The sequence below is a fragment of the Lathyrus oleraceus genome, chromosome 7, assembly GCF_024323335.1.
Source record: "Lathyrus oleraceus cultivar Zhongwan6 chromosome 7, CAAS_Psat_ZW6_1.0, whole genome shotgun sequence".
Taxonomy (NCBI): domain Eukaryota; kingdom Viridiplantae; phylum Streptophyta; class Magnoliopsida; order Fabales; family Fabaceae; genus Lathyrus; species Lathyrus oleraceus.
The window spans coordinates 166,559,909-166,582,343 of NC_066585.1; positions in this window are offsets into that span (position 1 = coordinate 166,559,909).

The following is a 22,435-nucleotide window of genomic DNA, read 5'->3' on the forward strand; positions in this document are numbered from 1 at the left end:
AGAGCTTCCCGGATCTCACTCCAAACGTGCACTTGTTCGGATTCAGCCTCAGTTTGAACTTGACCAGTCTGTCAAACAACTTCTGCAGATTTACCAGGTGCTCCTCTTCCGTCTGCGACTTCGCAATCATATCATCCACGTACACTTCGATTTCGTTGTGCATCATGTCATGAAAGAGAGTCGTCATTGCCCTCTGATAGGTAGCACCGGCATTCTTCAGCCCAAATGGCATCACTTTGTAGCAGAACGTGCCCCAAGGTGTAATGAATGTCGTCTTTTCCATGTCCTCTGGCGCCATCTTGATCTGGTTGTAGCCTGAGAAACCGTCCATGAAAGAGAATACCGAGGATTGAGCCGTATTATCCACCAATACATCGATGTGAGGTAATGGGAAATCATCTTTCGGACTCGCCCTATTCAGATCTCGGTAGTCGACACACATTCTGACTTTGCCATCCTTCTTCGGCACGGGAACAATGTTGGCAACCCACGGCGGGTAACTTGTGACAGCTAGGAAACCTGCGTCCCACTGCTTTTGAACCTCTTCTTTGATCTTGACAGCCATATCGGGACTTGTTCTGCGAAGCTTCTGCTTGACTGACGGGCATTCTTCTCTGAGAGGTAACCGATGCACCACAATGTCCGTATCCAACCCAGGCATATCTTGGTATGACCAGGCGAATATTTCCACATATTCTTTTAGCATTTCGATTAGCCTCCTCTTGACAGAGTCTTCTAAAGCAGCCCCAATTCTGATCTCTCTTCTGGCGTCTTCGGTACCCAGATTGACAATTTCCAACTCTTCCTGGTGAGGTTGGATGACCCTTTCCTCTTGCTTCAGTAGTCTGACCAATTCTGCAGGGAGTTCACTGTCTTCCTCACTCTCCTCTTCAGCTTGGTAGATGGGATTGTTGAAATCATACTGAGCCATAACAGAGTCGTTCACAGTGGGTGCCAAAAGATCACTTCTGCATGTTTAATGTTTTGTTTTTAGAAAAAGATTTCAATAAAGTCACAAAAAACAAAAACATTGCCATTTTTACTGTTTTGAAAAAGTGGAAAAACAGAAAATAGAAAGACAAAGATCTCAAAATTTGATTGAAAAAACGTCCTTTATTTATAAACATTGCGAACATGATGTGGCCCTACAATGAACCACTACGCCCTGGGCGGAACGTAGGGTTTTCATGCAAAAATGAAAAAACAAAAGAAAATTACTCTGTCAGTAGAGTAACTTGGACCACATCTTCTGCTGTCCAATTGTTGATAACCTCGCCTGGTGCACAAGGGCGGACCCAGACATCCAAATCATGATCACTGTCTTCACCATCAGTAGCAAAGACGTCCCCATGGTTCATCAGCCCAGCGCTGGTGAAGGTGCTCGGACCTGCTTGTACATGCTGCTCTGCTGCGAGAGGCTCGTACCCAATGCCGAACTTGTCTTCTTTTACAGGCAAGTCAACCATCTTGCCCCAGCCTTCTGCTCTACCGGAGTCAACAACCTCCTTGGCTTGCTTGTACGATGAAATTGAAGCGCCCGGCTTCCTCTGCTCTGCACAAGCTACACCTTCCAATGCCACAGTCTCAAATGCCTGGCACAGGGTTTCATGGATCTCGCCATCCACCTCAACATATTTGAAAGAGGAAAGATGGCTCACCAGAATCTCCTCTTCACCGCAGACGGTCACAATCTGACCGTTCCAGACATACTTGAGCTTCTGATGGAGAGTTGACGAGACTGCTCCAGCGGAGTGAATCCAAGGACGCCCCAACAAACAGCTGTAAGCAGGCTGAATGTCCATCACATAAAACACGATGTCGAAGACTTCTGGACCTATCTTCACTGGCAAGGTGACTTCACCAAACACAGAACGTTTGGATCCGTCGAATGCACGCACGATCAGGTCACTGGGAGTGAGCACGACTCCCTCGACATCTATCTTCTTCAGTATCTGCTTTGGAAGGACATTCAGGGACGACCCGGTGTCCACTAGCACGTGAGATAATACTGCGCCCTTGCACTCCATAGTGATGTGCAAGGCCTTGTTGTGATTACGACCCTCAGGCGTTAGGTCTAGGTCAGTGAAACCTACACCATGCCTGGTACTCACATTTGCTAGTACACCCTCCAGCTGGTTGACCGATATCTCTTGCGGGACGTATGCCATATTCAGCATCTTGAGCAAAGCGTCCCGATGTGCCTCAGAACACATCAGCAAGGAGAGTATCGAGATTTTCGACGGAGTCTGGTTGAGCTGATCCACAATTTTGTAGTCACTCTTTTTGATGATCTTCATGAACTCCTCAACATCTTTCTGAAAAGAACCCTCAGCCTCCTTCTGAGCCGGTTCTTCGTCAACCACTGCCTGTTTGCCCTTAGCCCTTGCGGATGACTCCGCAGCAGCATCCCTCACAGGCTGAGGCGCAAACAGTCGTCCACTCCTTGTGAAGCCTCCCTGTCCTCCAACATTGTCCACCACCGGACTTGCAACAGCAGGGATCCTCACAGGAGCACTGATCGTAACCGGTGCTTGGTTAACTGGCCTTGTCTGGTTACCAGCCCTCCTATCTCGGCGATAGGCATTGTCATAACTCCAGGGCACAGCTCTACTATTTTCATTCTGCCTTCTGCCAGGCGCAACAATAGTAGCAGGTGCTCTGATGGTTACCGGAGCAGAAATGGTAACCGGAGTATTGCTGGTGATGGGTGTACTGACAGCCCCACGTCCTCTTCCTTCAGCCGGCTTATAAAAAATAGTGACAGTAGACACTGCCCCATTATCTCTGGTAGCACGGCTAAACTGTAGACAGCCTTCGTCCATTAAACTCTGAACACCAGTCTTCAACTGGTCACAACCATCCATGGCTTCTGAACAGCCCAAACAATCTTCTGAACAGCCTGGGTCAACACCCCCCTTCAACAATCGGCCCTTGACGACCAACAGAGATGTCTGAACATCTTCGACATTTACAATCAGGTCTTCAGCTTCCCCATCTTCAATGTTATTAACCCTATGCCCCCCATGTTGTGGCATAGGATTGTTCACGACATTCGGAACCGGAGAGAAGTTGATTGTCTTGGAATCAATCAAGTCCTGGACCTTGTGCTGAAACGCCCGGCATCTTTCAGTATGGTGGCCTGGTGCCCCAGAGTGAAAGTCACATCTTACATTGGCATCATAGCCGGGTGGCAGCACGGTAGGAGTAGCCATTGTACGCAACTCTACAAACCCTAACCGGAGTAGCTCGGGTAGTAGTTCTGCGTACGACATAGGCAGAGGGTCAAATCTCCTATCAGGATTCAATCTCTGTCTCTGCTGAAAAGGACGTTGCTGTTGTTGTTGCTGTGGTTGAGGTCGTTGCGGTTGTTGTGGTTGTTGTTGAACTCTTTGTTGTTGTTGTGGACGCGGTTGAGGTGCAGGAATGGTCACTGCGGCGATTGGACGATACTGGTCCCTGTTGTTGGATCTGTAAGCACTCCCTCTGTGCTGTACAGCGTTGGTTTCTCCTTCTCTACGGCGAGGTGCCCCAGAGAAGGGTTTCTTGGATGACGATGAGGAACCAGTATCGTGGATCCTCCCAGCTTTGATCAAGCTCTCAGTTCTTTCGCCGCAGATAACGACGTCAGAAAAGCTTCCGAATGGGCAACTTCCCATCCGGTCCATATAGACACCTTGTAGAGTGCTAATGAACATGTCAGTCAACTCCCTTTCCAGCATAGGGGGTTGAACTCTTGCAGCAAGTTCGCGCCATCTTTGGGCGTACTCTTTGAAACTTTCATTGTTCTTCTGACATAAGCTTTGTAACTGAGTTCTGGTTGGAGCCATGTCCATATTGTGCTTGTACTGCCTGAGGAAAGCCTCACCCAGGTCTCTCCAGCACCGAATTGAATCCCGCTTCAATTCCATGTACCAATCCAAGGATGCCCCAGATAGACTATCCTGGAAGAAATACATCCACATCTTCTCATCGTCTGTATATGCGGATATCTTTCTATAGTACGCCTGCACATGGGTGCGAGGGCAAGAGGTACCGTTGTATTTGTCGAATGACGGCGCCTTGAATTTATGCGGGATTCTAAGTCCTTCAACTAATCCCATGTTTGTAACATCAAAACCGAGGGAGTTTTGACATTCCATTGCCCGGATCTTCTCAGCTAGGGCCTCTACTTTGCGATCTCTCGCGTCATTTCTACCCAACATGTTGTCGTCTTCACTGAGCATTGTAAACAAATCCTCTTGTCTGTCAACAATTGGAATTCTATTACGGACCGGAGCATGGATGACTCTGGGACTAACAACATCCGGAGCAATCGGTTGACCGTCGACTCGGATACCCCTCAACTCTTCACCCACAGCGTAGTTGTTGACGGGAATAGCAGCGGCAGGGACCTCAGGAACTGGGTTTCCTTCTTGCAAAGGCTGGTTAGGCGGTGGCAATGTAGCTTCTTGCCTCTGGACCATTGCTCGGAGTTCTTCTTGGCCTTGCGCAACCCCTTGCATCATGTGAATAAATTGGGCCATGCTTGCCCTCATCTCTGCCAACTCGGCTTGAACCTGATCCATGTTGCGTTGATGGTTGAGCCTTGTTGAGTAGCGATGCGGTCTTTGATCAGCTATCCTGTCTGGACACAGGAATCAAAGTGAGAAGATGGCCTGAGAACACCTGTTATGCAAATGAGATGAGTATGATGCATGTAATGCTTGTGCAAATGCTTTGTTTTCAAGGAACCCTTAGGGTATTGTTTGCAATATTTTGAATATTTACACATTTTAATTGCTCATGGAAACATTTCATTCAATATATTGAGACAAAGAAATACAGCGTTTCTGATTCATTACAAAGAGAAAAGGTAAATAACATCCTATGGATCCCTAGAAGCTCGGGATACTGGAAGACGGGAAGTGCACAACTTCTTGATCTCCCTCTCATAGGCAGCCTCCATGTCAGCTTTCTCTTTGGCAAGTCGATCATACTTCCTCTTCCAGAATTTGGATGACTGAGGAAGCAGAGAAGTCCAAGTGTCGTTCGGATCGTCGATCACTCGGTGCTCGAGAAACTCAATCATAGCATCCTTTTCCTTGAGCTGCTGCAGCAATTCCTCCCTCTCACGGATCCAGGCACGCGAAAGGTCCTCCTCTCTCAACCCCTCTACACGTTGGGTAGGGAGGGTTGAAGGCCCAGCCATATCCAACGGTGTAGGTCTTGGATGATCATACGGCATCAGGTAGGTTGCAGCTCTCTGTCTGACCCAAGAAGTATAGGGCTCCAAAGCAATGCAGTTCTTTGGACCCAATTCATTCCTACTTTTCTTGTGAATACTGCGCCAAGCACGGACAAATCTGGCTTTCAGGCCTTGGGGATCTTTACCCTCCTGAAAGAACGCGCCTTCTAACAGAATGTTATTAGGTTTATCCTTCAGGGGGAACCCAAGCTGACGTCGTGCAAGAATAGGATTGTAGGTAATCCCACCACATGTACCAAGAAGAGGCACATTAGGGAATTCCCCACAATAGTCGATGATCTGAACGGTATCGTACACGCGATCATACCAGGTGATATCATCATTGGTGAGAGACATGAGTCTCTGAGACCACCGTAGACATCCCTTATTCTCTTGAAAGCGACTGTCTGCGGCAAGTGCGAAATAAACCACTTGTACAGCAGGGGTAAACAGCAGACAATGACTCCTCCATTCTTCATATTCCTCAGATGCATGGAGACATATGCATCACCCAACAAGGTCGGAACCGGATTAAGGACTGAAAAATCCTAATGGCGTTCATGTCCACGAACTTGTCGAAGTTGGGGAATAGTACCAATCCATAGATGAGCAGCACAAACAGAGCCTCAAAGGCGTCCTCACTCATGGCCTTCCCATAAAAAGTAGCTTGGGAAATGAGGAACTCGGAAGGAAAACCTTGAATTCCGCCTTTGGTAGTCAGGTTAGCTCCAATCAGATCTTCATCTATGTGCAACAGACTAGCAATCTCTCGAGCAGATGGAATACTCTCTAGGCCACTGAACGGCACTTGATCCAGAATAGGAATCCCAATGAGGTGAGAGTATTCTTCCAAAGTCGGTAGTAGCTGGAAGTCTGGAAATAAGAAGCAACGATGCAACGGATCGTAGAACTGAGCAAGAGTACTCATCAACCCTTCGTCAACCTGAGTGGTGAGCAGAGGCAGAAGCTTCCCATAGCGAGCTTTGAAACCCAAAGGATCTAATACATATGATGTCAGATTCCTTAACTCTTTTACATCAGGCTGCTTGAAGCTGTATTTCTTTGTATGTCTTTTTGGTTTTTCCATTGTCTGAAAAATTTGCAAATAAACCCTTTAAGTTCCTTGAACATTTTCTTTTTCTGATGATGACATGTATGCGGATGAGTGCATGAATGTATGAATGCAACAAACACACTCAAGAATCAAGCAAGTCACACCAAACAAAGGTCGTGGGAAAGCTCTATGTATCCCTAATATCAATCATCCATTTTGGTGGATTTAGGTTTTCACCTTATCGACACCCAAGTTCCATTGATATTAACGGTACATGAACCGGTTCAAACATCCCTAATATCAACCAGCCGCTTTGGTGGATTTTAGGTTTTGCACCCGATCCGGGATCCATTGATATTAACGGTGTTTGAACGACTCAACCACGAATCAAGGGTTTGTTGAGAGTCACGAGCATGGGGTCTCGGTTAATAACCACCCAAAAGGAGTGTACTAGGGTTTAAACCTGCCAGACATGTTCTATCAGAGGTTCCCATAATCATCGTTCCATCTTTCGAATATTATCGGAGGAACGAATACTCGTATTCCAAGAATATTCTCAAGAGAAACTCTTATGAGTGTAGTATCGCGTGACAATCGTATCAGAACTGACATCTGAACGACCTCCGCACTACGGTCCTAAAAAAAGGCCAAGATGGGTTTGGTAAACTAAGGTCCTTGGCTTCTGCGGCACATGATTGAAAGAATAATGCCTAACCACAAATGACTTGTGTGACATTATTAGTTCAACATGACCTCCACCAAGTGAATGGGCTCGCAAGTCAACTGGCTAAGGAATACTCCACACCAGTCGACAAGACTATGCCATTCTCCTATCCTAGAGTGCACTCGAGTTCGGGTATAGAACTCATCTCACAGACCACCAAAGCAAACAGCAATGTATATCAAGCAATTCACACATTACAATCAATACAGTGATCCCAAATGGTACAAGAATAAATCAAATAACAAATAACAATATATCACAACAAAGGTGAAAAGTAGGCACTACCGCCAAGGAAACTAGTGTCCCCAGCAGAGTCGCCACTTTTCTGTAGCGGTGTATTCGTCGCCATATGATTTATCGATTAAACCATAAGCAAAGCAATACAATGAAGTTTCGAGTCGCCACCGCACTTTTATTTATCCAAAGGACTGGCTAAAAAGCGAACAAAAGCCTAAGAAGTTTTACACGTAGAAAACTAATAAAAGATCAGAGATTCCGGGTAAGGGGTAAGTTACGTAATGGGAAGGTGTTAGGCACCCACTACGTCCTAGGTACTCCTAGGGAGCCCTTTTCACACTTGTTGTAAAAGATTGTTATTTGTTAAGACATATGCATTGTGCAAACATGAGTGAGATGATGAGGAAAGAATATACATCTTTTATTATTATTGGGTTCGAACGGATGAACCCGTTGCCTACGTACCTCCCATCAAAGGTAAGGATCAGAACGCCGTAGTTCGGCTAAAAGATTTCCAAAAGTGAGTTGGATTCAATTTTAAACAATAGCACTGAGGCTTTTCACTATCAATGGGAGAACACTCGACCAAAACCAACATCCACCATGCGAGGATAGCTTCGACGTACGAGAGGGGTTAACCCTATTTTCGGTACGGAAGTCTTACTGTCGACTCACTAAAGATAAGGTGAGGTTTACATCAACCACAATGATAATTGAAACCTACGGCTAATGCATGAAAAGATTAATGGACATGGCCAAAACAAGTGAATGAGTGAAGTTAATTGATTGTGATTATGAAAGTGAAGTCAAAGTATGATTAAGATTAATTCAAAAGAAGTATTATGAAATGGAGTTTGAAAAAAGTCAAGGACTTGAGTCCAGGTTTTTAGTTTGAAAACATGAAGAAGTTTGCACAATGTCTATGTCAAGTTTAAGATCAAAGTGTGAAAAGGTTCTAGGACACAATGAGGATGAATGAGTGAGGATGGAAAGTAAAGCTTCTCAGGAGGTTCACTTCTTGAGATCATATGAGAAATGATTCAAGGGTGTCCTTTGGAATGAGCAATAAGTAATAAAGCAAACAAACAAATGATACCGGATGCCACTCAATGGTCTTACTCCAATCTCGCAAACAAAAGCGGATATCGGATACCAATGGCTGGGTTTACACCAATCTCCTAAAACAGAACTGGATATCAGAGGCCACTCAATGGTCTTACACTAATCTCCTCAAAAAGAGAACAATGAAGAAATATGGAAGTCAACTGCCAGCTTGTGGGACCTAGGTTAACTCCACACATGATCATAGGAAAGCAAATGCCAACTTGTGGGACTTACAATTGCATCCTCTCACAAACAAAGAAAGCAGAACAAGGATGTCAGACGCCAACTTGTGGGACTTACTCTAACACACAGTATGATCCTAGGAAAACAACTGCCAACTTGTGGGACTTACAATTGTATCCTCACATACAAAGAAACAAGGCAACAAAACAAAAGTAAGATGAGTGGCCAATGTGATGGTCTTATACTCACTTTCATATCATAGGAACAAATGCCAACTTGTGGGACTTACAATTGTCCTCAATGGGTAAACAACAATAATGATGTCAAACAGACAAAAGAGATGCTCATGCATTAATGACAATTGATGGTGATAAATGCATAACATATAGGCAAGCAAATGCACATAGAGCAAGCAATCAGTCAATGAATAGCAAACAGCACACTCTATAGCCAAACAATTGGGGGCTCACACAAGAGGGTTTGACTTTGAAAGTCCACTGTAATGGGTGAAGGTCGCTCTTAACCTGGCCATTGAGGGGCTCAGGTGAAGCAGATGAATAGGAGATAAGGGGTGTGCCTCATTGCTTCTATCTCAAATAAGAGAGAGCATCAAATAGAAAGTGGGGGAGTCCAGAAAGATGGAACTCTTTCCCCATTATTGACTCGATTAGATCTTGGGTATTTATCTCAATGCTTCAACCAGGTACTGGGAGCAAAGAGAGGACACACTGAATAGTGGGGGATAGATTGCTTATCCCTACCTTCCACCAATTGCCTTACTTGAAGGACTTTTCCTGCTTAGGACAAATTTAAACAAACACAGGCATTGCCTCTTAAGGAGGACTTCAGACAGTTTGCCCGGTCAAATAACAGACCGGGTCTCCAGACTACATGAAGAAGAAATATTTATACCTCAAAAGCAAATGCTAAATTAGCAAAGCAAGCAAGTTCAAAGAACTTAGGCAACTAAAGTACCTGAAAAAAGTCAAACCCATTAGTAAACAAGTCAACAGTCAAAATCAAGAAATGGATAAACAGTCAACCACAGGAGGTCAACTGTGCAAGGCAAGACTCAAGTTACATGAGTCACCTACAAAACAAAAGGTTAGCACAATATAGACAAACAAACATCAATCAAGTTGGTATGATCTTGGAAACACTATGCTCAACCTGAAACAGATAAACTCAACATAAGTCCAAAGGACCACTAGGACTAGCCTAGGGTCAAACATGAAGGAAAAAGTCAAGGCAGCAAGGAAAAGTCAACTCAAAGTCAAAGTCAACCAATTAGAAAGCAATCACAATTGGGCCCACATTCAAATCATGCATCATTGTCATTTCATGGATATTTGAAATCAAAACATGGCAAAGGAAAGCATACAAAAGTCAACAGAATGACTTGCATCAAAAGTCAACTCAAACAATTTCAAAAATTATGAAATAAATCACACTCAATCCTGACATCTAACATGGTAGACATGTAAAATTTCATGGCATTTGGATGAGAGGAAGGCAGTCAAATAAAATCATGAAGTCAAACTAATTTCAAGTAAGCACAATGAAAGTCAACAAGCATGGGTCAACTTCAAAAAATCATATCAATTTGAAAACAGAAGAGAAATGAATGAGATTAACACCAATGCAAAGCTTGAGGTGTCTAGTTATCACATATGAAATTTCATGATCATGAGATAAAGTATGAGAATTTCCCAAAAGATTTGGCAACATGTAGCACAAAAAGTCAACCATGGATTAGGCAGGGAAGAAAAATCACAATCAAATGGAAAATTGCACAATAAATTCCAAGAAAATTCATACATGAATTAGACATATGATAGATGATTCATGCAAAAAATGGGGTCATTTGGATGCAAGGAAACATGTGAACAAAATTAGGGAAAATGCATGTTCATGTTGTAACACCAAATGTAACACATGACTTCAAAAATTCATAACCAGCAAACCACAAATGGGAAATCCACAAACTTTATACCAAAATGAAGGTGAACATGTCTAGTTTCATCACAAAAAATTTCAAAGGCATTGGATATAACATGAGTATTTCACAGTTGAAATGGCACAATGTATCATTTATGCATACATGTTGGGAAATCATTTATCATTTAAAATCCAGACCATGGAAAATTAATTAAAAATCATGATAAAATAGAGGACACATTCATGAGTTTAATGCAAAAAATCTCACAATTTTTGGAGTTGAAATGAACTTAAAATGAATTATGGAAGTTGAGTACAAAAATTGGAATAACATGAGCAAATGGCATGGCAAAGGTCAACAAGGAAGTCAGCGCATGGCAAAGATGTAATTAACCTATTCATTTAACCAAACGACTGTGTTTCAGGGGCGGCCAGGAAATGTTCTGATTGGCTCGCCCCCAATGAAACAGTGACAATGGCAAAAGCAGCCAATCACCTTCATACTTTCTGGGTTTATACACACGGGCTAGGGTTTAAGCATGGCAACTCATGTAACTTCAACAGCAAAACAGATTTTCAGCAAACCCAATCAAGCAGCATGGTAATAGGATGGTTCAAACAGCATCTAAACCAGCATGTTCATAAATTCTGGACAAGTTTTAACAGCATGAACAACAAACAACAACAGCCGCTTGTATTTCAAATTCTGGGAATCTCATGCAGCATTAGGGTTTCATGTAAACAGCAGCAGGGCATCGTGTTAATCATGTTCAATCCTCAAATAAACATCCAAACCAAACAAATTAACATAACAGCATGGCATTGTTAACATCAAGTCATCAACCTGTCAACCACACAAACAATAAATTGTGGAAATTCTGGGCAGAGTTTTAACAAGAACGGCACGCATTCATTCATCATCAACTTACAATTCGAATTTTCAAAATGTCCAGAAAACACAATCAAACATGCAAACATCATTATTAGACCTCAAGCAACAAGATTATGGTATCCAAATTTATTAAATCCTCATGCACAACACAAATCGAGCTAAAACTTGTTTGAACCTAAATAATAAAATTCATTTTTCTCACAGTATAAACAACCAATTAACATGATGTAAATTGCAATAAGCTCAGTTAAGCAAGCTCTAGCTAATACATGGCATGGATTAGAGAATGATGATGGTCGAAAAATTACTTGTTTGTGAAGAAAATCAAGATGCAGCAGTTGTTTGAAGGATGTAGCTTGGAACAGGTGCTTACAATGCTATGGACTGATGAAACCTTGAAGTATTCCAGCTCAATGATGCTTTGAAGCTTCCAAACCTTGCTTCACCATTGAAGATCCTTTGCAAAACAGAGCTTGAGGATGACCATTTAACTGGGATTTTTCGCTTGGACAGTGGCTCATAAGGATGATGGATGATGAAGAGAAACAAAAGAAACTTGAGGGTTTGAAGGCTAGAGCCAAAATGTCCAAATCGAGCATGAATGGAAAATGGAGCAAAGAAAAAAATCTGTTGTGCTTTTGGCTGCAGTTAGTTTCTAGGGTTACAAAATGGCAGAAATTGAACTTATATTTGCTGTTTAGATAGTGCTAAGTGAATGGTAAACAAGTTTAACCCAAATCAATTAAAATGCCAACTTGCTAATTTGTCTAAGTGGAAATGAGGGGTATGTATTGCACGGTTTTGGGCCTTTGGCCAGCTGCAAAATGGCCTACAATTCAACTGTTTTTGGTCTGTTGAATGATTACTACACTTTGCTTCACTTGTTTCCAACCATTTGCATATTTGTGAAATTTGACATTTTGGTCTAGAATGATAGTATGGATATGTCATGAACATGAAATTATGCTTGGAACATGTCACAAATATGGTATAAAGTGAATCCCAATTGGCCAAATGGTGAAAAAAGTTTTAATTCAAAAAGTCAAAGTTTGGTCAAACTTTGATTTTAAATGAAAAAGGTCCAAAAATGCCATTTTGAATGGTAAGGTTTTAGGTCATGAAGTTTATATTTTTGGAAAGAGGATGAAAAATGTGGTTTGTAGGAAAAAACCCCACCAAATTTGGCCTTATGGTTTGAGAGATATGCTCAGTTGAAGTTCAAAAATTGATGAAAATGAATTGATCATATCTTGACAATCATACATGGGATTTGGGAGTTCTTGGACTTTTTGAAAATGGGAGAACAAGATCTTCAACTTTCATGTTGGGCAAAAATTCATTTGGAGCTTGTATCATGATGCAAGTTGAGGATCAAGAAGTTTCTATTTTTGGCAGTTAAAATTACAGGTCCCCTTTCTATTTCTGGAAAAATTTCTGATTGACTTCAAATTCTTCAATGATGTTGATTGCCATGACATATGAGGCCTATTAGGACATGAATAAGCTCTCTCAAACCAAATCCATCCATCAAATCCACAAAATCAACCACAGTTGACCAACTTTGACTTTCTAGGGTTTCTGACTGTCTGAAGTACTTCTGATGAATTCCAAACCCTAGTTCCTGGAAATCTTGACTTCAAATGATGTCCCAAGACATATGAACTCTTGATGATTGATCATGGTGCCCAAATTCCAAAAGAATGGCCACCATCCACTGTTTTGATTGACTGTTGATTATCTAGGGTTTTGTGCCTGCCTGTGCATTGACTGCTGACCCCTGAGCCTTCAACCCTTGACTTGAACACTTCAAAAAGACCCCCAAGGCATGTGAACTTGTTGGTCAAACCCTAGGACCTTGATTCCTTGAGAAACACCTTGGCTTGATTGGTAGACTGATCTCCTGATCAGTTTGACCTAATTCTTGCTTGCTTGCTCTTGAGGCAACTGAGGAACAATGCAAATGCTATGCAATGGGTTATGATATGTTATGACCTAATATGAAATGGTATGTATAATGATAGGTGCAAATTTGAGGTGCTACACATAGATGCTCACAGCAATCAAAGCACAAACGGCCCTCCAATTACCCACAACAGTATGCTCATTGGCCTTAGCCTCCAAGAAACTCAGATGGAAACCGAGCAACTTTCCCTTCTCCTTCAAACCCCCCTTAGTCACTTCTGGGCTCAAATAAAGAGCACGAGAAATCTCAGCAACATCAGGTTCTCCCTTAGTGACATAGAACAGAATTTGGTCTCTGATCGGAAGACCCAGGATACTAGCATAGTCCTCCATCAAAGGCCCCAACAGGTAATCCGGGAAAACGAAGCATCTCAGACCAGGGTCATAAAACTGGAGAAGAGTATGGATGGCACTCCTGTCTGTATCTGTAAGCCTGAAAACCAACTTCAGAATCCCACCGTATGCCTCACGGAACAACCCCACATGGTCAGGTGTAATCAATGCTATCATATCTCTCAGCACACCAATCTCCGAGTCGAAGAAACTGTAGACGATGTCATCTTTCAAGCCGGTCCTCATGTCTGGAACAAAGAAGTCTCTCAACCAGGATCTCGATCAAGAATGTCCCCTGCATATGGATAAACATGAGTTAGATGCAGATAAATGCAAAATGAGAATGATGCTGATGTATGAATGCAATGCACTGTCCCATCCTCCAAGTCATCTGAACATCCACTGCACTGAGTTACGGTCTTTGAACCAATCACAACCATCTGAGGTACTGAGCAACCATAAATCCAACTCAGGAGTTCCGAAATAAACGAAACTAGAGAATACATCACCATCATCACCAGAAAGTCCTCTGAACAGATAACCACAAGACCCTCGGAACCAGCCTAGGGAATCCTAAAATAAACGGATCCCCACTGATAAATACCACGGACAGAACTCCTGCGTCTCGGAAATAAATATCCATAAATCTGACTTATAAATAGGACTCTGATCAACGGCTGAACCATTAGTCACCATCAAAGTCACCATCAGAACATGCATCTATAAGAATCAACCCCCCCTCATAGATGAATTCTAATCAGGTCATCCTAAGGCGGATAATGGTCTCGACAATCGGACAAGATACTCAACGGGTTTGCCCTTTCGGGTGTGCCGCTGCAGCTCTCATAAGATCGTCTAAACCAAAGATCCGGGAAAGAACGACCACCGAAGTCAACAGCTCAGCTGAGGTGACTCAACCAAAGTGGATACTCCACAAAGGAAGAGCACTCTCAAATGAACCTCGTCCGACTTGTGGTATGTCACGTCGCCAAAAACATGTTGACCTAACATGAGAGGAAACATGAGACCACACTAATCCTAGGTGTATACTCGGGCCTGGGTTTTAGCCCCACTCAGAACACCCACCCCAAATCAGAGGAACCAACCTGTACAAAATCAGCACAGTGATAATATGATGCATGCAAACATCTATGCAAATATATACACAGTATAATCATAAATGCAATAAATAAAGCAATAAAAGCAACCTAAACTATCCTAGAGAGCGCTAGGAATGACTCGCTTAGGGAAGATGGACCAGCAGAAGGTCAACTTCTTGTAGTCCCCAGCAGAGTCGCCAGCTGTCGCAACCGCGAAAAACAACCGGCGGGAAAAAACAAAACAAACAGAGCCGCCACCATGCGTTATTTATCCCAAAGGAGGGAAAGGAAACGCTCGAAGTAAACCTGGAAAGGGATGGTCTTACGACCGGAGATTACAAGGATCGGGAGTCGGTTACGCAAGGGGAAGGTATTAGCACCCCTCACGTCCGTCGTACTCGACGGGATCCACGCTCAAAAAGAATAGAATAAGGTTGCTACAAGAAACTGCTAAAAAAGAATGCACACACACTGGAATAAAACACAGATGGAAGACGGAGGAAGGTAACTCGGCAGGATGTCGCATCCTGGTCCTACGTAGTTTGTCAGAAACAAACATCAGAGTTAGCGTAGTTCGGGGAAATGGGGAACAAGCTCGCTAGGATATCGTGTCCCATGCCCATGTATCTTATCTGGAATGAGAATCAGAGCTACCGTAGTTCGGCTAACGCACGCCGAAACAAAGACACTGAACAGAGACGCTGAGACGTCAGAGAAAAACACAACTGGAAACGGAACGCCAATCAATGGACTTACATCCAACTCCAGACAAAAACAAACAAACGGGAAACCGAATGCCAATCGTTGGACTTACATCAGACTCCAAGCACACAAACACAAACAGGAAACCGACTGTCAATCGCTGGACTTACGTCAGACTCCGCACACAAACACAAACAGGAAACCGACTGCCAATCGCTGGACTTACGTCAGACTCCGCACACAAACACAAACAGGAAACCGACTGCCAATCGCTGGACTTACGTCAGACTCCAAACAAAAAACAAACACAGGAAACCGACTGCCAATCGCTGGACTTACGTCAGACTCCAAGCAAATAAACGCTAACCGGACGCTGAGTCGTCAGAAGAAACACAAAGGTTAAACAAACAGACTAACAGGGAGTCTGGAACTCGGACCTGGAAGCTGTCAAGCAAAACACACTCAAAAATGGAAAAGGGTGCCTGGAGAGATCTCGCACGATCTCCTGTCTACGTACCTCATCTGGTATGAGGATCAGGGCAACGTAGTTCCCCTTAACAGGGGACAAACTTTCTCCTAACCAGAGACCGGGAAATAACAAACTAATAGGGAGACTGACTCGAGCCTAAAAGTTGTCATGCAAATCCACAATAGTCCTAGGTTGAGGTTTCTAACATAACCTAACTCGCACAGGAAGCAAGTTGAAACAACAAATAAACAACAAATAAGCAATCACAAGAGAGCACGCACACACACTATATGCAAACAAATGGTTCATACAAGGCTGGGCTTTAGTCAAGGGGTCAAATCAACCTCGACAAACAAGCCAGTTCTGTTATGGGTGTTTTGAGCTCTTAACCCTAACATTGAGAGTTAGGGTGAAGCAGATGAAAAGGTAATGAGGATCAGACGTCATAGCTCTTATCCCTGGCCTGTGAGAGCTTGAATCAATGAAGGTGTGGGAGTCCAGAATGTGGGACTCTATTCCACAATGACTGACTCTATATACAAGATTTTGGGTGTTTATTCAAAATGCATCAGCACGTAGTGCGAGCAAGATGAAAGACTCAACTGAATAGAAGAGGATGGATTGCACATCCCTTCTATATGCCAATGCCTCTTCACTTAGGAGGTCTTTACATGTACAAGGCACAAAGATAAACAACCACAAACATTGCCTCTTAAGGAGGGCTTCAGACAGGTGCCTGCCAAAATAACATGACAGGTCTTCCAGACTACATGGAGTTAGAATGACCATTACCTAAGTGGTATGCCAATCACAAGCAAAGCAAAGCAACTCAAGCAATGAGTTAAAGCTACTAAGGTACCTGTGTAAACAACCAAACAATCAGTATAGTATTCAGACAAAACAATCAGAAAGTCCAACAGTGAGACAACCAATCATCAGACAACATCAATGCAAGGCATGAGATGCAAGCAAACTAAATTAATTCATCATCCACAAGACCTACAAAACAGCAAGGTTAGTCAACCAAAATAACTTGTATCTCAAGTGATGAGATCATATAAACCAATGTAGCTAATTGCTTGAAACCTGAAACACAAAGTCCAAAGGATGAGAACAAACCACTAGCTCAAAGGCTAGGGTCAAAGGTGGGGCAAAAAGTCAAAACAGGACTTGATATTCAACATGAAGCAACTACATTCACTCAAGAACATGTCCTAAAAAGAACCAAGTCAAAATCATTAAGCAAAGTCATGTAGTAAGCAAGAGAAGGCAAAGACAATTTCAAAGCATTCAAATGACCATCAAGAATCAAAATTCCATATCAAAACAGAAATGAATCAAATAATTCTGGAAATTTTCATGTGCACACAACATGTCTAATACAATAACCATGCCAAAAATCAGGATCAACAGAACTCAAATGACCTAGAAATAAAATGCACAAGCAAGACATCCAATTGTGTGACACAAATTGTCACACCTAAAGTACATGTGTCCCAAACAGTGAAGACAATAGCAAAAAATGCCAAATAAAATCACACAAATCCATCAACATGTTAAGAATCATCATGCAAAATTTCATGGCATTTGGATCAATATTGAGCATTTCATGATAGAAAGAATGAAGCAAGGTCCAAAAGCATACATGTTCACATAATCAACCACAATTCAAAATCCAGAAATGGTAAAATCATAAAATCAAAACCATAAAATTTTAGACATTTCAAGGATCATGTAGCAAAAAACCTGGAATTAATTGGATCATTTTTCAATTTGATATGAATTTTTGAAGTTGGCAAAAATATTGAAATAAAATGTGACATGTACATGAAATTATGGAGGAAAATGGTGAAATGTGAATAATTTAAAAACTGCGCTCAGCCAGAATCGAAGCAGGTACATGTTCAAAAATCAGGCCCTGAAGAAAATAACATTTAAAATACTGAAGCCTGGAATCGAATTGAGGCCTGGACCAAAACACATGGCTTCACTTATGTCCTGGCGCTACATGTCATCAGTCAAAGGCTTATGTGGACGAAGTCAAGGGATGAGAGCCAATCAAAGTGCTAGCAGGACGAATACATGGCAAAACGTGGCAGTTGACTAGGAAAGAAACCCTAGGAAAACCAGTAGCGGCTGGTACTGTATACGCGCGGCCAGCATGGGAGGAAACAACCGTCTTCCTCGCGAAGACGGCGGTGAACAGTGGACATTCAACAATTATTTTTCCAGAATTCCAAAATAATTTTATCATTTGAAAGCTCTTTCAATGTACATTACAGATCAAGTCTCAATTAATCATAATAAGCCATGGACAATGAGAATCGAAGAGAAACATCTTGATATGTCAAACTTTAATCAACCATAACTTCATGAATATTGCATCATTTTTCATGTTCTTTATATCAGAATGATCAGGAAGCAAAGATCTACAACATTAGGCACATAAAAACAGGAATTAAGAGATGCGAAAATTTGACCTCTTGAAGAACAGTTTCTGAATTCTGGTGATTCAAGGCCTGGAAAGCTTCAAATCTACTCCTCTTTCACTGTGATGAAGCTTTATGAATAAATTGGAGCTTGTAAAGGCTTAGATCTTGCTCAAATCTGAACTTCCATGCTTGTGTTCTTGAGCTTGCACCACACGAATCTTGGCCAAATGCTGCAATCCAGAGCTTGATCTATACCAAATCCATGTCACAGAACAAGAATATCCAAGAAAATAGCAAGGTTATGTGGAAGAAATTTGAATTTTGGTTGAGAGAAAAAATTGGAGGGAAATTCAATCTAGATCTAGAAATGGTGAAATCTGAAAATTCTGTTAGGATTATGTATTTATATGATGTGTTAATCCTACTGAAAATGTTAATTAGTATTGGTTAATTGTGATTAAGTGAAAATAAGGTGTATTGGCAAATTTGGAAAATGGAGGTGTATGGAGCATGCATACGTGAACAGTACCAAATGCATGGTCAAATTCACTCAAAATCATTTTATCAACACAATGGTAATGGTATTTTGTCCATACAATGCACCAATTTTGAATTTGTAAATTTCCCTCCAAAATAAACATGAATATGCATATGATCATGTGATGAATTTTCATGCAATGTGATGAATGATTTGTAAAGTTCATGTCATGAGAAGAATTTGGCAAAAAGGAGCACTCAATTTGGAGTTATGAGTCAAAAGTTATGGCCTTTGGAAGTTCCATGCACACTTGGCAATGATTTGATCATATCTCATCAACCATTCATCATAAATTCATGATCTTGGACTTTTTGGAAATGGGAGAGAAAGATATTCAATTTTCATGTTGGACAAAATTTCATTTGAAGCTTATTTGATGATGTAAGATCAAGTTGAAGTTGGACCAAAAACTTTCCATTTTTGGAAACTTCCAATTATAGGTCACTTTCCATTTTTGGAAACTTTTGCACTGACCTCAAATTCTTCAATATATGAATTTGACATGATGAATAAGCCCCTTTTGAACATGAATGAGATGTTGAAACTCATTTCTCCCCCTCCTAGCGCTCAGTTGACTTTCTGTTGACTTTTTGGTTGACAGATGACTTAGAAGTGCTCTGATTAGCTTGAGCCTCAACCACTTGAGGAATTGGCTCCAAAATGAACCCCTAGCTCTTGTAAGCTTCACATAATAATCATATGATCTCCATCCAAGAAATAAACCCCATTTCCTTGAGAAACCCTGACTGGTAGAATGCAACTGATTAGGGTTGACCAGAGGTCAAAACCCTAATCCCAAGGAATCTGAGCATGAATTCTGAAACCTTTGATAAGGACATAGCCATGATGATGATGATGTATCCTTGCAATCAAGATAATGCTCCACCTCCTTGAAGGATCAAGAAAACCCTAATTGAAGCACAAACCCTCAGATGGTTAGTGATCAATCCAATAAGACCCTCAGGTATGAATCTCTTAACCTCTCTATCTTCTGAGAAAGACTTAGGAGGATGACTTATTTCTTTTCACATGATATGCAATATGCAAATTCCTAATGTCCTAAAAAATGAAATGCAATATGCTAAGCTAGTCCCAAGAAAGGAGGGTAAATTTTGAGGTGTTACAGTTGGGATCAAAGGTAATTGTGTATACTAACCATGCTGCTTTAAAATATCTTTTTGCCAAACAGGAATCAAAGCCAAGGCTGCTACGATGGATCCTACTACTAGAAGAGTTCGACCTAGAAATCAGAGACAAAAAAGGTAGTGAAAACACTGTTACTGATCACTTGTCTCGGATGACTCCGATTCAAGAAACATAAGAAACACACCCCATCAGAGATAAGTTCGCCGACGAACGTATCCTAGCCGTTACGCATATCCCATGGTCCGTAGATTACATGAACTATGTGGTAGGTGGACAAATACCTGATGACTTTGATGGAGGACATTTTAGTAGAGATAGAACCGCAGCAAAAGTCCTCCAGTCTGGATTGTACTGGCCTACACTGTTCAAAGATGCACAAGAGATGGTAAAAGAGTGCGACAGATGTCAGAGAACAGGAAACATATCCAAGAGAAATCAGATGCCTCAAAATGCCATGTTAGAGGTAGAACTATTTGATGTGTGGGGAATAGATTTTATAGGACACTTCCCACCATCCTATGGAAAGCAATACATTCTGGTCGCGGTTGACTATGTGTCAAAATGGGTGGAAGCAGTAGCACTGCCCACGAATGACGCAAAAGTGGTAATAAATTTCCTCAAGAATTGTATCTTTGCACGGTTTGGGGTACCAAGAGCACTGATTAGTGACGAAGGTACCCACTTCCTCAACAAGCTGATGGAAAACCTGCTAAGGAAATACAATGTCAAGCATAGAATTGCCACACTGTACCACCCCTAGACTAGTGGACACATTGAGGTATCAAATCGGCAGATCAAGCAAATCCTAGAAAAGACAGTTAGCGCCTCACGAAAAGATTGGTCAATCAAGCAAGATGATGCACTATGGGCATACCGAACAACACTCAAGACCCCTATAGATATGTCCCCGTATCAACTGGTCTATGGTAAAGCTTGTCATCTGCCGCTCAAACTAGAGCACAGGGCATTCTGGGCTACCAAATTTCTCAACTATGATATGTCCAAAGCGGGTAAATCTTGAATTCTTCAATTACAAGAGATGGAAGAATTCAGAAATCGAGCATATGAGAATGCCAAGATATACAAAGAGCAAACCAAAACATGGCATGACAGGCGTATTCAGAAGAAAGAACTTCAGGAAGGACTACTGGTCTTATTATTTAATTCAAGGTTGAAGTTATTCCCAGGGAAACTAAGGTCAAGAAGGTCGGGACCCTTTATGATACAAAAAGTATTTCCGAATGGAGCCGTTGAACTAAGAAATCCCGTAAACGGAGACACGTTCAAGGTGAATGGGCAGAGGGTCAAACCGTACCTACAAGACCAGGAGGGTGGTCTAATAGACAAAATTCGTCTCACCTAAACAGACGGAGAACTGTTGAGCCATGTGACGTAAAACGAAGTGCTTCGTGGGAGGCAACCCACGCATTTTAAATTTAATCAGTTATGTGTGTTTGTAGGTTTACACAGGAGCTCTACAAGGAGGAAACATCAAGTCAACAAATGTCTAAGTCATGAAAAAGGATAATCAACGTGGCCAGAGGTACCGGAGGTTGAACAGGAGAAAAGGCCAAAAAACGGCCTAAAGGGCAGCCTGACACGGCCACCCGTGTCAGCTGACACGGGCCGTTTCAGGAACACTGAAAGTGAAAGAGAATTTGTATCATCAACAATATCCTGACACGGGCGGCCGTGTCAGCTGACACGACCCGTGTCAGGAGCACTAAAGGTAATATCCAAAACATGGGGATGGACAGTAGCCTGACACGACCACCTGTGTCAGTTGACACGGCCGTGTAGGGCAGGCGGAAAATTTGATTTTTTTTTAAATCCAAATTTTTCAGTGGGACTCACACATTTAATCCACTATTAACCAAAAATTTTCCCCATTCACCTTATCATTATCATATTTTTACTACAATCTTATCATTCTCTCTCATCATTCTCACTCTCCTTCTCCCCAAACCTTACAAACTCCATTAAACCTCACAAACCCCATTACCTAAAACCTTCCATAACCAACACTTTCACTCTCCTATCGTAAAAACACCCTTAACAAATATTACTCCACTCACCGTCCCCGTTCTAACCATGGTTTCGGAATTTCCTAACTTCATAATTCAAATAATTTCTATTTTTACAGGTCCAAAATGCCCCCAGGGAGAATTCTCACAGGAAAGCAGCAGCTTGCGGAGATGGCGAAGTCACGAAAGCGACCAAGCCGGAATCCAAATCCAAACAACATCATGTTTGACAACCCGAAACAAAAAAAGAGGTATCAAATTCACCAGAAGCGAAAACTCACACCGACGAGGTACATGTGTGAACATACTCTGAACGCACTGGGCTCAAAATGGAGGTATACCGGATGTTCCACGTTTTAGGCATGCTAGAGTT